Source organism: Cimex lectularius, unplaced genomic scaffold (genome assembly GCF_000648675.2).
Source record: "Cimex lectularius strain Harlan isolate CLEC.00 unplaced genomic scaffold, Clec_2.1 scaffold19, whole genome shotgun sequence".
NCBI lineage: Eukaryota > Metazoa > Arthropoda > Insecta > Hemiptera > Cimicidae > Cimex > Cimex lectularius.
The window spans coordinates 2,272,046-2,288,234 of record NW_019392664.1 but is presented as its reverse complement, the minus strand read 5'-3'; the positions used below and the strand labels follow the sequence as shown (position 1 = coordinate 2,288,234).

The window sequence follows — 16,189 nt, the reverse complement described above, 5'->3', positions numbered from 1 at the left end:
TACATACTCGAATGTGTTTCTGTAGATGTGTTTGCTGTTGGTGACAGGTTATTGGTATAAAGCAGATACAGGTCTCAGGACGTTTCCCTGGAGAACACCATCCTTTATTTCTAAAACTTCGGAGTATGCCCTCTTGCTTTATGAGGAAGCTTCTAAAGCTCTTTCTATTATAACAGTAAATCTGTGAACCTAATCAATTGTTGAGCGTTTTATTTCAAAGTCAAATTAATGGTTCAGTATGAGGCTCTTTTTGCACTTTTTGAGATGCATCTTTTGAGTATTTCTCGAAAAAATCACTGGAGGTAGCGATATGCGTCTATATGACAAAGAGACTTTTTCCACCTATCAGCCCATAAAACTATAGGAATATGTGTTGAATATTTATTGGATATTTTCCTCGAATGCTGATCTGACTGTATATCCTTTATTTCAAATTGCCCTAATCTCTGATACATGTTTTAATACAATATGTTAATATAGAAGGAAATTTTCACAAAGCACATTTCTAATTATTTTGCTTCTTTCGTGTTTTTAACCACATTATTTTATTATAAACCGAATTTAAAGAAAGAAAAGTTATTTTTAAAATATTTATAGAACACTAGAATAACCTTACATTATACATAAAAAGCTTATATTGTATTTTTGGAAAAGAGGCAGGTCTTTGATCTTGTTCAAAGTAAATTTAATTTATATTTTCATTATGTTGGAAACAGCGTGTTTAATATTTAAATAGATATTCATGTTTTTAATATTGTTGTCCAGATTCAAAATCCTGATGATGTTATATTCCTAGAAAGCTTGATGGGGAAACTGAGTTTTTCTTTTTTTGACTTTTTCAAATTGTTCTTATGTCTGATTTAATAGAAAATCATTACTAAACCAATGGAAAATAAGAGTTTAAAAACAAAGTATACTATTAGAAAGTTTTTGCGCAAGTCATATAAATTCGTACCTTTCTAAAATTATTCTATAAATATACACCAAAACACAATGAAACGAACTTAAGGAACTAACTGTTAACTATAAAATCATGCAATTAAAAGTGAGATCGTAGAAAAATAAGTATGATAGAGAATCCTGTACATATAAAAATATATTTTACAAATCTTTGCGTATATGGTTTTTTCCCGTCGACACAAAAGGCTAGATCAACCCGGAAGCACTCCATATGAGGGATTACAAAATATGGAGGTCTCGAGGCCCTCATCATTTAAAGCAGCGTGGTGGGTTCTCAAGTTGTAAAAGTGTAGATAATGCTTGGGCATGGGTTAGGATGGATCGAAAGCTTGGTGTAGAACCTTCGGATGCAGGATCGGAAAAGTTTGTTGATAAATATATATATATATATATATATATTATGCAGGGTGAGCGACCAAGACCCGAGGGGTTAAATGCCTGGGTAAACTCGTACCCCAACCCTAAAAGGTCCGGGACTTGGTCGGCTCACGTGTCCTGCGTAAACCTCTTGGACTTGTTCACAAACCCCAAGATTTTGGACCATTTTATCTCGGGTAGTGATTTGGTGATGTTCTCTCCTTCAAAAGTTTCGAATCTAGACCTAGCGTACCTATCACACTCTGCGAAGTAGTGCCTTCCCGTTTCTTCTTTTATTTCACAAAAGCAGCAAAAGGATTCAGGTAGAATACCCATTACGAAGAGGTGTCTTCTCAGTTGGCAATGGCCCGTCAGGATACCTATCAGCCTCCTAATTCCCTTCCTTGAGTTAGAGAATAGCCATTTCGATTCTGCTGGTTTAATCTCCTTAACAAACTCCTTCGATTGCCTGTGCCCGGGGTACAGATTCCATTCCTTAAGGAATTGTTTCATACCCCAGTTTTTGTTACTCTCTTGTGCTTATAGAGTGAGGTAATACCGGTTGTGGCCCGACAAACGCAGTATTAGAGACTTCTTTGGCCAGGCAATCCGCCTCTTCATTGCCATCGTGTCCTTTATATGCTGGTATCCAAATAAGGGTTACCCTATTCTCATACCTAGAAGTGATTCTATTGATAAGATCTACAGTTTCCTCCACCAGTCTAGATGTTGACAAATCTTTTTGTAATGACCTAAGCTTGACTGTCGGAAAAAATTCTAATATCTTTTCCCTTGATTTTTTTTCCATTAGTGTTCTACAACAGACATTAATGGGCCAGATTTCCGCCTGAAAAACGGAGGTGTTATTGCCAATAGGGGAGGAGATGCTGATACCTAGTTTAGGTATATCGATTCCAGCACCGCTTCCTTTACCTTTGATAAGTGAACCATTTGTATATCTTGTTGATAAAAGGGATGTTGGTGTCGTTGTGGATAGTGACGTTAGTGACGTAGAAAGGACTAGTGGCAATTTGACTAAAGACTTTAGATTGGAACTGGGCATTGGATGACTTGGGGCAATCCCCCAGTATGTCCAGTCTTGTATTGTCCTGTATTGGGTTAGTTAAGCTTTGAAGGTGAAAATATACATCGGACCTAAAAGTCTTCGGTTAAGTGGTTGACTCTTAAGTTTATACGGGGATTCCACGTCAGTTTCTGTCTAGAAAAAATCCTGAGAGTCTGACTTGAGGGGAAGTCCGAAGCTTCTTTTTGCTGATGTACAATGGAGAACAAGTACACTGTATAATTATCCAATCTTGACCTTCATTTTTGTACCCGTTTTTCATAAACTAAAGGTGTTCTTGGTTGCTGGATGTAGCTTGGAAAGCACTCATGTTAGGTGTTGGGATTTATGGGCAGCAGTACAGTATAAATGGAATACAGAATAGGACCAAGAATGCTCGTTTGGGTGACGCAGGCTTGTGTCGGTCTGATATCTGAGTATTCGGTTCTGCATCTCACCCCGAATAAGTCAGTCAAGTAGGATAACAGTACAAAGTACTAACATTAGAGTGGGTAGAAAACGTTTAAATTTACAAAGGATCCCTGGGTGCCTACTTATTAGGTTGAAATAATCGTCCAAAAAACAAACTTACAACCAAACCTGTTCAATATATCGTATTAGTCTATTATATTTTCTCTGCGATGTATTGTATTGAAAATAAATGTTCAAATATCCAATAAACAAATGATATATGCATAAAAAAATTATTTTTAATAAAATATTTATTTCCGTGTAATTTCTTACATTATCATATTTATTTTATGATATGGCAGTTTGTATTTTTATTTTGTGTACAAAAAAAGGAACGAAGATCCATGTTGTCTGAAATGTTATCAAAACAGGTTCTCCCATATAATACAAATATAATTTTTTTCGTGAAATGAGCTCACAGTTGTAAATAAGAAATGGACAGTTGAGAAATGTTCAATAATTTTGACTTCTTTCTGTTGAAAATATACGATCCTGTAGCAATTTACATATGTGACAACAACTTACAAAACACTTTGAGATGAGCCAAAATAAATCAGATTTGCTATTTAAAACCTTTACTGTTTGTATTTTACTGCTACTGACATCTTATAATTTGGAAATATTGCATTTTTTATATACACTATATAGTAAACATGTAGAACAAAATAAAAAAATAATTACCTTTATGACTAGATTATTATTATTGTGTGGTGATTAGTGACCGTTAATCGATAATTATTCAGAAATCGTGAGATGCGGTCGGTGTGATGTAGATTTCGGAAAAACATTTTCTTTATCGTGCCAACGTTTCGATCTTTATTGAGATCATCTTCAGGGCTCAAAGTGTTTGTCTTCTGTGTAATTGTGCCTTTCTTGCATGAGGGCACTCTCAACACGACACGCAAGAATGGCACAATTACACAGAAGACAAACACATTGAGCCCTGAAGATGATCTCAATAAAGAACGAAACGCGGGCATGATAAAGAAAATGTTTTTCTGAAACCTACATCACACCAGACCGCATCTCACGATTTCTGAATAATTATTATTATTGTACATATATATTATATAACTTTGTGTGTGTGTGGCTGTCACTTTATTTGAATGTATGTGATTTTTTTTGTCATTCGCGATTTATCTTATGTGTGTGGGTTTTTTATCACAATTTATTTACAGCATACACCACTTTACATATTACATGGTCTTCATGCGTGCATTATGATAATGTAACAAAATAGTAGCATAAATTCGCACCTATCCTAAACACACAGATAAATGAAAAAGAAATATTGCTTCAGTAATAAGCATTACAGTTTATCAAAATCTATCGACTTTAAAAAAAAAGAACAAAAAAAAACAAGTTTTTACTCATGTTGCTATTCGGCACGGTGCAGCTTTTCTCTGGTGGCCAGGGGAGCTTTTCAAGCACAATTTTCTAAGAAAAGATGCTCTCTCTTTTTCAAACATTTCGCAGGTGAACAATATATGGTCCCACGTCTGGCATGTTGCCCCATTACACAGGCATTCTGAACCTTCCTGATGAAGGACCCTCTAGTCCTTCCATGGCCCGAGAGAGCTTGCGTTATTTTACAGGTTAGGTCGACGCGGCTTCTTAACCTAGAGATGGTGGGAAAAAACGCCTTTTTGTACTGACCCTCAGCAGACAGTAGCTCCCATCTCTCCAAATAGTCCTCAGGAAGGATTTCGGCAATATGGAATCTTCGGTCGCTTGTTCGGTCAGGTTGTCGGCTCTCTCTTCGCCCACAACGCGTCTATTTCAAAACTGTGTCAGGATGGTCTCACGACGAATGCGCTCGACTTGGCCCAAGTGGTTTCATTGATCCTTATTTGAGTCCAACGCCACCTGCGAATCTGTCCTCACAATTATTGGACTTACTACTTCACACGCTGAAAAAGAAGCGCACTGTGCCAACCAGTCCATTGCTTTCAAGATGGCCAGTAACTCCGCTATATAACCCTTTCCACAGTGCCCGCCCAGATCATAAATGAAATACAAGAATTTTGTCAAGACCTTTATCAACACAAAAGATTCGTATGGCCTCACAACGTATGCGCCTTTGAGACTACCTGCAGCAACCGCCCGCTACCAGCAACTCAGGAGAAAATGGTGCAACGACGGCCTAGAAGAGAACACCAATTGCAATGCTGTTATGTTTACTGTTGAGTCGCGTTTCTGTCTATATATAGTAGTGGAGCAGACGCCGAACGTCTACCGAGAACAGGGGATGCGTAATGTCCCAGTTTGTGCACCCTTCAGTGCAGTTTGGACGAGGCGGTGTAATGGTCTGCGCTGTACTTTACACCGGAGGACGAACTGAACTCCATATTGCTCAAGTCAACCTAATCGCAGTCCGTTATGTTCAAGAAATTATCGAGAAAGTCAGCCCTCAAACCAGGGATCTCATTGGCAGGGATTTTCTATTTCTGGGTGCCATTGCCAGACCTCACAGAGGAAGAGTTGTTAATCAATGTTTAGAAAACCTGGAAATTTCCTATCTGCCCCCTTCCTCCATCGTCTCCAGACCTCAATCCCATTGAGCACATGTGGGATGCGTTGCAGAAAAGGCTTTCCGATCACCATCCGCAGTTGACCTGCAACAACGTTGCAGCGTTGCAACATTTATGAAGTAAAATTCCTTATAAAATTAGTGACAACCTTCTTATGCCTAACACGTGCACAGAGGTTTTAGCTAACGGAGGTAATTATTTAAAAAAATTAATATGTCCGATAAACAAAATTATAGAATTAAAATATTTTATTATGTTATTTGTCAAAATCTCTTAATTAAATTTTCCTTCCGTAAAAAACAATAGTTTTTTAATAAATTTTAATGTAATTTATAATAAAATAAAATAAAATGGTAGAGAAAGTAAATACTACAAAATTGGCAATATCCCTATTCATTTTTTAGCAGTTTACATAATTTTTCACATAGAGTTGATATGTGCTGTAAACACCTATTTCCTTAAATAATAAATTTGATGTTGATTTGTATTAATGTATATATTTGAAAAATATTCAACCAGGTCGTACGATTTTGAAGGAATGAGCCAGGCAAGAAATCCAAGTAGATGAGACAAGACTTACGAAACGTCTTCCACTCCCCCTTCTCCGAAGTCATTGCCTGGAAATGAATGCAAGAGGTAAAAGTAGGAAGTTAGGAACGGGCAGAAAGTATTGCAGCAGTAAATAATATGAAGAAATGTGGAGTAAAAGGTGGCTTGGGGAGAAGTGGTGTGGTTCATTGCGTCAGCAGGCCCAGCGTGAAAGTACTCTTGTGGCAATGCCGTCCTTGAACGCTGGTGGGCCACCTGCCTTTTTTTTACACTTTTTTGCCCCGAGTGGAAAAATAATTTTACAAGGTGCTCCTTTTTGAGGTGTAGCCATCAGATCTGCACTCCTGGTCAAGGATGGCCCTGAATTCTGTTAGAACGCGATCACGATGGATGGACAGTACACGATTTGCTTTTGGTCTGAATTGTGATCAGTTCAAGATGTGTTCACCGACTCGCAGACCAAAAATCCCCGTCGTCTTTAACTGAAAAACCATATTTATTTTTTTTTTTTAAATTATTCCAGCACATTGATAAAATGATTATCATTATGATTATATATTATCACAGAAGCAAAGCATAAGTCCGTAGGAGAACCTGGCTAAGTTACCAGCACAATGTCGAAACGCGACCTGAAGCGACCTTTCTTAATTTTTATATGTTACAAAATATACTTATATTGATAATGATTAAACAAAGATAAGACAGAATTATTTATAGAAAATTGTTATACGTTTTAATTAAAAAAATCCTCTCTTTAATTTCAACTCAATGTCTAAGATTTTTGGTGTGTATTTGATATTTTGAACGATGATCTCATTATAAAAAAATCCATAATATTGTTTTTGTGACAAGCGTATCAGGGAAGACTAAATTCATCTGAATAAAAAATTCTGTGTACACAAAACAAATCAAAAACTCATAAATGCACGAAGAAAATACACAGGTTGCAATTAAAACAATTCGTACATTTATGTTTAATTAAAAAATTCAACAAATTGAGGGAAATAAACATATATTAAATTTAAAAACAAATCCGCATAACATTTTATAATCGGACCTCTGATGACCTAAGTTCGATAAAATTGTGGAAAACGCTTCTTTTTGTACATACATATCTCAATTGTGTTTTGTGTAAAAAATTTTGTACAAAAAAATTAAATTGGTTATAGAAATATTGTTTAGGTTGTCTCATTACGAATACATCAATTTCAACATTTGTAATTTGTAACAAAATCATTTGTAAACATTAAATCCATTATGTCTACAGACCAAATTACTTCTTTAAATTAATTAATATTTTTAGGCGAGGTTCTGGCCGAAATGAAAAAGCTATTGTCACGAGCGGGATTCGAACCCAGACCTTCGGTTCGAATCCCGCTGGTGATACTAGCTTTTTCATTTCAGCCAGAACCTCGCCTAAAAAGATTAATTAATTGAAAGGTGTAAACGATAAGTTAAAAAAAACTGCTAAAAAACACACATTACATTTTCAGATTACATAGTCATAAGTTTTGGCTATTTTTCATTTGATCATATGAATGGATATTAACAATGTCTTAATTATACACACATACTCGAATCATACATATATTTGTCAGAAAGAGTGATAGATAAATATATAGAAAGATTCAAATAGATAGAGAGAGTGAAGGAGTGCCTGGCAGATATAGACAGAAAGAGAGAAGAGAATTTAGGTGGATAAATAGATAGGTATAAAAAATAAAAACTGGTAAACTCATATGAACAAAAGAAACAGAATGAACACGTGAGAGAGGTTAGTAGAGAGAAATAGAGAAAGAGAAGGAGTGACTGACAGAAAGAGATAAAAGCATTATGGTGGATAAGTAAATAGGTATTTAAAATGAAAACAGAAAGACTCATACGAACGAAAGAAACAGAGAGAGAGAGAGAGAGAGAGAGAGAGAGAGAGAGAGAGAGAGAGAGAGAGAGAGAGGGGGGGGGAAGACAGAGACAGAGATAGTGACAGAGAGAGAGAGAGAGTGAGAGTGAGAGTGAGAGTGAGAGAGAAGAATAGATACATTTTTATTTCTAAGGATTTCACAACAATAATTTATTGCTTGATATTAATTTAATTAATGGCCATATATTATTAATATTTATTACTGTTATTTACAATCTGCATAAATTCTTTATAATTTTAAGATTTAAAAAAGTTATTAGCATTTATTATAATATTAATCTATCATATATTTGCTTGTCAATTTATAGACTTTTTCTGGGCTTTATCTGTTTATTGGTATTGTAAGCACTTTATTAATTTATTTTAAAGTAAGTGAATGAAGAATTTAACCTTTATGTAAACTACTTAAAAAACTAAAGTATTTTATATTTTCGTATGTATATGTAAATAGATTAGAAGATAGTTTTGTTTTGCATATATTGGAAAGGCACATCCGTTAAACAAGAAAAATAGATCAAATGTACGAATAATTTTGGGAATCGGTCAAATCCAAACAGGCGGAGGGACTAACGACATCATAGGATTTACGTGCTTCGGCAGTTTCCACCAATCTCGGGAAACACGAAAGGTCGGGATCCCAATGAATACCATTCGTATAAACTACCCACGCCATCTTCCTACTAAGTCCCTTAAAAAACGCGTTCTTTTGCGACACAATAACCTTTGAACGACATTGAGATTTGAAGACTGTAATACATACATAACAAAATTTCGTAACATTAATTTTTATTAAGGACTTGAAGAGCTTCTTACTATTTCAATTACCTGAAGGATTTTAAGCATATAGAATTTATTATTCTGAGATCGTGAGATGCGGTCTGGTTTGACGTAGGTTTTAGAAAAACATTTTCATTATCGTGCCAACGTTTCGATCTTTATTGAGATCATCTTCAGGGCCTGCGATTTATAAACATCGTTTAAATTTTACAAGTACATGTAGGATGGAAAAAAAATGAATTTATAAATGTTAGAAAATTTTAGATCAAAAAAATAAATGAATTTACACAATAAGAGACATAAAACATCAATATCTCACTGGCACTCTCAACACGACAGACAAGAAAGACACATCTACACGGAAAACAAGCACTTTCAGTAAGTACAGATTTTGATTGAATCTAAAATTTTCTAGAATTTTATAAAATCATTTTTTTAATCTAAAATTTTCTAGCATTGTATTAATTCATTTTTTAATCTAAAATTTTCTAGCATTGTATTAATTCATTTTTTAATCTAAAATTTTCTCGCATTATATAATTTTTTTAATCTAAAATTTTCTAGCATTGCATAAATTCATTTTTTTAATCTAAAATTTTCTAGCGTTTCTAGCATTGTATAAATTCATTTTTTTAATCTAAAATTTTCTAGCATTGCATAAATTCATTTTTTTTTATTTATAATTTTCTAGCATTGTATAAATTCATTTTTTTAATCTAAAATTTTCTAGAATTGATAATTTTTTTAAATCTAAAATTTTATAGCATTGAATAAATTAATTTTTAATTCTAAAGTTTTCTATCATTGTATACATTTTTTTAATCTAAAATTTTCTCGCATTTTATATTCATTTTTTTAATCTAAAATTTTCTAGCATTGTATAAACTAATTTTTTTAATCTAAAATTTTCTGGTTTTGTATAAATTCATTTTACTTCTTTCTTTTTTTTATTCTAAAATTTTCCAGCATTGTATAAACTAATTTTTTTAATCTAAAATTTTCTGGCTTTGTATAAATTCATTTTACTTCTTTCTTTTATTCTAAAATTTTCTAGCATTGTATAAATTCATTTTTTTAATCTAAAATTTTCTAGCGTTGCATAAATTCATTTTTTTAATCTAAAATTTTCTTGCATTCTATAAATTCATTTTTTTAATCTAAAATTTTCTAGCATTTCTAGCATTGTATAAATTCATTTTTTTAGTCTAAAATTTTCTAGAATTGAATAATTTTTTTTTAATCTAAAATTTTCTAGCATTGTATAAATTCATTTTTTTTAAATTTTCTAGCATTGTATAATTTTTTTTTTAACTAAAATTTTCTAGCATTGTATAAATTCATTTTGTGAATCTAAAATTTTGTTGCATTGTATAAATTCATTTTTTTTATGTAAAATTTACTAGAATTGTACACATTTTTTTAATCCAACGTTTTCTAGCATTGTATAAATTCATTTTTCTTTAATCCAAAATTATCTAGCATTGGATAAATTCATTTTTTTAATGTAAAATTTTCTAGAATTGTATACATTATTTTAATCTAAAATTTTCTAGCATTGTCTAAATTCATTTTTTTCACATCCTATATGTATTTATAAAATATAAACAATGTTTATAAATCCCAGGCCCTGAAGATGATTTTAACAAAGATCGAAACGAGGGCACGATAAAGAAAATGTTTTCTAAAACCTACGTCACACCAGACTGCATCTCAAGTCTCCGAATAATCATTAACTAACGTCACTAAACACCACAATTTATTGTTAAAATGTCTTCTACATTTTATAAATTTCTTCTGCAGACACTGATGTCACGGATCGGTGGGCAAAATGGATTTTTAATCGTATCAATCGATTCAGTTTGTTAACGGGCCAGGAATCCGCGGAAGGCGTCTGCTACCCAAAGCTGGCCCCTTGCCCGCATCACGAGCAGAAATTCCACGTTACTTTCATCTCTAGACGCCACCTTTCTAACCGCCGATCGTTTTGGCATTGCCAATAAGCGTCATAGTTGTATGTTTTTCTTATAACAAGAGGGAATAGGACATTTGTTGTAGATCGGTTGTAACTTTCATATAACAATCAAGGAATTGTCCACATGTCCACAACTGAGAAAATGCAATTACCAACAGTTTTCTCCGTCAGACGGACATGTTATATGAAAAGCCGCGAGGAACTTTTCTCTGTTTTTAATTTTTCTAAATGCGCAAACCTTCCTAGTAAGAACCCAAGGTTGCATAGTTTCATAAGGTTTAATAATTAAGTGTAATGTTTTCTACACATTTAACAGTCATTTTCAAAGCTGATCTTTGTCAGGGTTGGAATAAACAATTATTTTTGTTTTTTTCACTGTTCTAATTAAAAATTGAATTTACTCTCTCGGTAAACAACTGATCTCATTTGAAATAAAATTGCGTTCTCTTGATTGTCCGACACTCCAAATAATTGAGAAATTGCGTTTGTCCCGGGAGGCGATGGGTGTCTCAACTGCGTTCTTGCTAGATTAATATTTCTTTCCTCGAGTGTTTGGAAATGTTACACATCTGTGCGTTAGAATTAGAAATAGAATTCGCCATGATTTTTTTTCTCTTTTTTTTAATCAGGCTTGATGAAATTAAGTTCAGACGATACTAAGAAGTGTCGGTTGTTCGCATAAAACAGCTCGGGCATCTTTTCAAAAGTTTGGAATTCAGCGAGACCGGTCGGACCCACGACGTGAATTAACGTGATGTTAACTCAGGATTTTATTGCCGGATGTACAGACTCTGTCGAATGATGCCAGAGTATAATAACATTACGAAACTGAGTCAAAAACCCGAACTGGCCATAAATCTCATTCTTCTTGATAAAACCTATTTTCTTCCGATGAACTCTGTACAAATTGACCTTATTTTATACGTATAAAGTGATTTCCCCGTTAACAAAAATATGATTTACTCTTACTTCTCTCTTTTCTTATTTTTTCTTTCGTTACGCTGTTTCTGAATAATTGATAAACAAATAATGTGTGATGTTTAGTGACCGATAATCAATGATTATTCGGAGATCGTGAGATGAGGTCTGTTGTGACGTAGGTTTTAGAAAAACATTTTCTTTATCGTGCCAATGTTTTGAACTTTATTGAGATCATCTTCACGATAAAGAAAATGATTTTCTAAAATCTATGTCACACCAGACCCCAAATTAACTATCAGTCACTAAACACCACACATTTCTACACGAGAAGATAGAAGAACATGGGATTCTATGAACATATTTCAACTACATATGGACACCAATTAAAGAGTATTCTGAAGGACATCGCCCACAATGAGAAGAAACTTGCATCGGGTATCAATCAGAGAACTTTTTTGTTGAAATGCAGACAACACAAGGCCCTGAAGATGATCTCAATAAAGATCGAAACGTTGGCACGAGAAAGAAAATGTTTTTCTAAAACCTAGTCATACCAGACCGCATCTCACGATCTTCTAATAACCATTAATTAACGGTCATTAAACACCACACATTATTTACTATTTTTAATATTTGTTTACCAGAAACAGCGTAACGAAAGAAAAAATCTCGTTGAACTTTTTATAGACTGCAAGGTCATGGTAATGATAGTTTTTTTTTTTTTAGCGTACATTCAAAAATAATGACTTCCTATGATACAAAAATAATCTCCAGTGTAGAGCGTAGAAGGATGAAAAATACATATCAACAAGAAAGTGTAGGATGGATATCAAGGGGAAGAAAATCACTATAGGATAAAAAAAAGATAAATGTTTCTTCCCTCGGCCGTTCATTTTTTATGGAGCAGGGACCTTAGAAATCTGCCTATTATTTGGCCTCCCTTCACCAACCCCTATTAACAAGGGTCGGATGAAAGCGAGGGTTTTAAAAGTTGAAAGGAAAGAAAGCATTTCGTCATTCCCCTCTTGCTGCCGGCTCACCCAGTGGGAGAACGAGTGCCCTTGTGATACCACATCTGGCCTTCAAAGGGAATAAAAAAAAACTTCCGTGTGCAATCTTTCAGAAAACTCAATCCTTAACGTTTTCCAGAACGTTTTCTGAAAGCCGTCTGGTAATTGGTTGCAAAACTGCGCGTGGTTTCCGAATGAGATGACTGATTGCAAAACGACTATGGGCACTTCGAACTCAAAGATCTGGCTGTGTCATTAACAAGCTGATAAACATTATCTTTAATTTCGTTTTACTAAACTATCTCTTAGAACACTTCACATTTCTAACTGTAGTATTCATTGTAGTCTTACGATATTTACAAAACGAAAGATACAGACATACATCAAACTCTTATTAGGTAAAACATCATATTTTCATTTATTTTTTTTACCGAGGGTTCGCAATAGCAGAGGTTATATCAACCCTCGGTATGCCGGTGTTTTTGAAAAAAAGCCTATTTGTATGTCTGGTCTAATGCAAGACCGCTGGATTCGAACCCAGAACCTTACAGTGATGAGTGCCGTGTCAACGCCAAAACCGTTGCGGCTATCGACGCACCTAAATAAAGGCCAGAGGGGACGGTGGGAATCGAACCCACGACCGCGGCGTCTATGAGCCGAGAGTCTCTCATGCTAACCACCCGTCTACCGCGGTCCCCATATTTTCATTAAAACAACCAAGTGTAATTGGAAAAAAAAATTTCAAATTACATTTCAAACATTATTCGCTAAGAAAACGATCGTTTGTAGGATTACTAGTTTGGTCGTTTCCGATCATTTTCGTTACCTATCTTCGCTCTTTAGGCTTCTCGCCATCTTCAATGTTCGGTCTCACAATATGTAGGATTGGTCGAACAGACATGGAAATATATACAAGGACTGGCTCGGGAGGATTGAAGCATTCATAGTCTAATCGTAAATCAATGCCTGCCAACTATTAATTAGTCCATTTTAGGAATAGTTTGACGGAGGCGAAAAACCTTGGAAACTAACACGCCTGAAATTTCTAAGTGCCCAGGATTTCCGACGTCTTTCTGATGTAAATCTACTATAAACATATCAGGTTTTGCAATAATTCATATCGGCCTGTCTATCTGGGACAGTTAATTTGTGGCAGTTAAGTTTATCCATTAATGTATAAACAATATCCAACATCCATGGAGATTTTCTGTGATTATTTTGTGGAAAAATTCATGGTAAATATGGTATTTTTTATATTTAATCATTTCATCCATTGCACCACTATATTAAAGTACATAAATCCAAAAGAGATTTTGTAAAAAAGTCCATTATAGCATCTGGAAATCTTCATTATCTATGTATAGGATGTCGTTTTGTGAATAGAACTGCCTCAGTAAACACAACAAATACTGAGGCAATTCTATTCACAAAACGACATCCTATACATAGGGAATTTATAAGAATCGGTGACTCAAATGTTCCTGGGCGCAATAGTGTCAAATACCTTGGTTTACACCTCAATAGCAAGCTTAACTTTGGTACCAACACTTGTAAAAAGGTTGATAAAGGGAAGTTTGCTATCAAGACTGTTCTCTTTAATGTGTAGAGAATCTGGGATGAGCCCCCAAAATAAACTCATTATTAGGGCTGTGAAATATATGCATTTGCATATTTTTCCTGGTTAACTAAAATATCCAGTTTTAACAAACTGTATATGTTTTGAAGCATTTGAAATCAATTTAAGCTATATTTATTTTGAATATTTGCGCATATATTGCCATAAATGCATATTTTTGCATAAGTGGGTTATAACTGCATATTTTTTTTACATATCCGGCATATCGGTATTTGGCACGTCAAATTTTAATGTTTCAGAGGAGGCAAAAAGAAAAATTCTCCGAAAAAGAGCTACGGTCTTTAGCCTTAGCTTCTCTTGGTATAAATAAAGAAAGGAATAGTGTTTGTACCACTGTAAAAGTTCTCTTGGGATAGTATAATTGGATTCATAGAAATATTACGACCTCAGTTCTCTTCTTTCCCTACCATCTTAATTCTCATTTTTACCAAGTCACTCATGCGTTTTCCATCGTGAAACATTATTTGTGTGTTGTATGGTATGGTATGGTAAATTGGATACTAGGAAGCGGGGTTTGTGCTACCCAGGGACTGCAGACTTTTGGCTTATTTTACCTTCCTAGTCCCTTAGTTCAGTGCGATAGACTCAATCCTTCTCCTTGAAGTATCAGGTCATTGAATGTCCCTGCTGTAATTTGACTCCCTAAGTTTTTCCACATGTTAGGTTAAATCTCCATTGAGCTGTTGCTTCACATTCGAAGATGATATGGGTGGCTGTTTCCTCCTCTCATTACATAATCTGCAGATGGGATCATCGTTGTATATGCTCATGTTGTGTAGATGTTTTCTCAGATGCCAATGACCGGTTAGTAGTCCTACACTCCTCTGAGTTTGGCCCACATTTGTGTGTTGTGAACTGACTACTCGTAAAATGCCGAAAGTCACGGCAAAGACGAAAGATCTTGTTCAAAAGAATATGCGTGAATTTTCAAGTGAAACTTTTAAAGGGCTATGCAGATGTTTTATACACTGTTGTGATAACCTGTATCAACAGCTACACGTTTTTTGGTAGGACAGCACAAAACAAGGAAAACAAAGGTAGGAAGTCTAAGTTTCAACAAACCTTTGTGACACAAGCAGCCACAAGAGCTGATCGAAAAGTCCGGTTTCGACACCGATTTATGTCGTTCTTTAGTTAGAGCTGACAATCTGACATACCCGTCCATAAACTAAGCCACCCTGAATGCAAGGTTTTTTTGAGAAATACACAGGGAAAACCGTTCCCCACGAAAGTACCCTCAGTAAATCTCACCTGGATCTTATATACAATGAAACACCCCATAAAATCAGAGACTTCATCGAAAATGGACCGATCTGGGTCTCGATGGCTGAGACGACGGATTTTTAAAATTTAACTTTTTTTAATGCGTTTTTCTTTTTTAATATTAGCAATGTGATGTTCCTCTTGCCACTGTTTCTCTTTTCAATTATGTGCTTTAATTTAATGTTTCCTTATATTTTTCTCATGGCAGTTTTCGCATATTTTCAGTATTAAATTGCAGTTTTTACCAAATATATTTACATATATATGTGCATATTTGTCTATTTTTATTGCATATAAATCACAGCCCTATTCATTATATATAAAACCATAGTCAGACCAATGCTGTTATACGCCTGTCAGGTATGTTGCTACACAAGTAACACCAATATAAAGTGCCTACAAACAATTCAAAATAACTTTTTAAGGTTAAATACATCCTCTAAAAGAAATGTTCATATACATTATATGCACGAAATTTTAAACATCCCATACATTAAGGATGATATCAAAAGGATAACTAGCTCGTTTTATGAACGTAGCGCTGAGAGTACAAATATGACAGTAAAGAATGTAGGAAACTATAACCTCAACAAAAATTGGAAACACAGGAGGATGAAACACATTTTAGTATGACTGCTTTGTATATTTATTCACTGTGATATTATTTATTAAATTGTTAATTTTACTGTTTATATATGTATTTATTTATTTATTTACCAAATTAGTAAATGTCTGACTATGTATTGTACAAGTCTACT

The 16,189-nt window shown here is 34.3% G+C and overlaps 1 long non-coding RNA gene across 1 annotated transcript in view; it reads right to left on the bottom strand.

Annotated features, from left to right (window-relative positions):
• Positions 1-5,781: 5,781 nt before the first annotated feature.
• Positions 5,782-16,189, bottom strand: part of LOC106662145 — a 35,487-nt gene continuing 25,079 nt past the window's right edge. The window contains exon 3 of the long non-coding RNA XR_002909849.1: positions 5,782-6,413. This is a non-coding gene — a long non-coding RNA (uncharacterized LOC106662145). The remainder of the gene's footprint in view (positions 6,414-16,189) is intronic.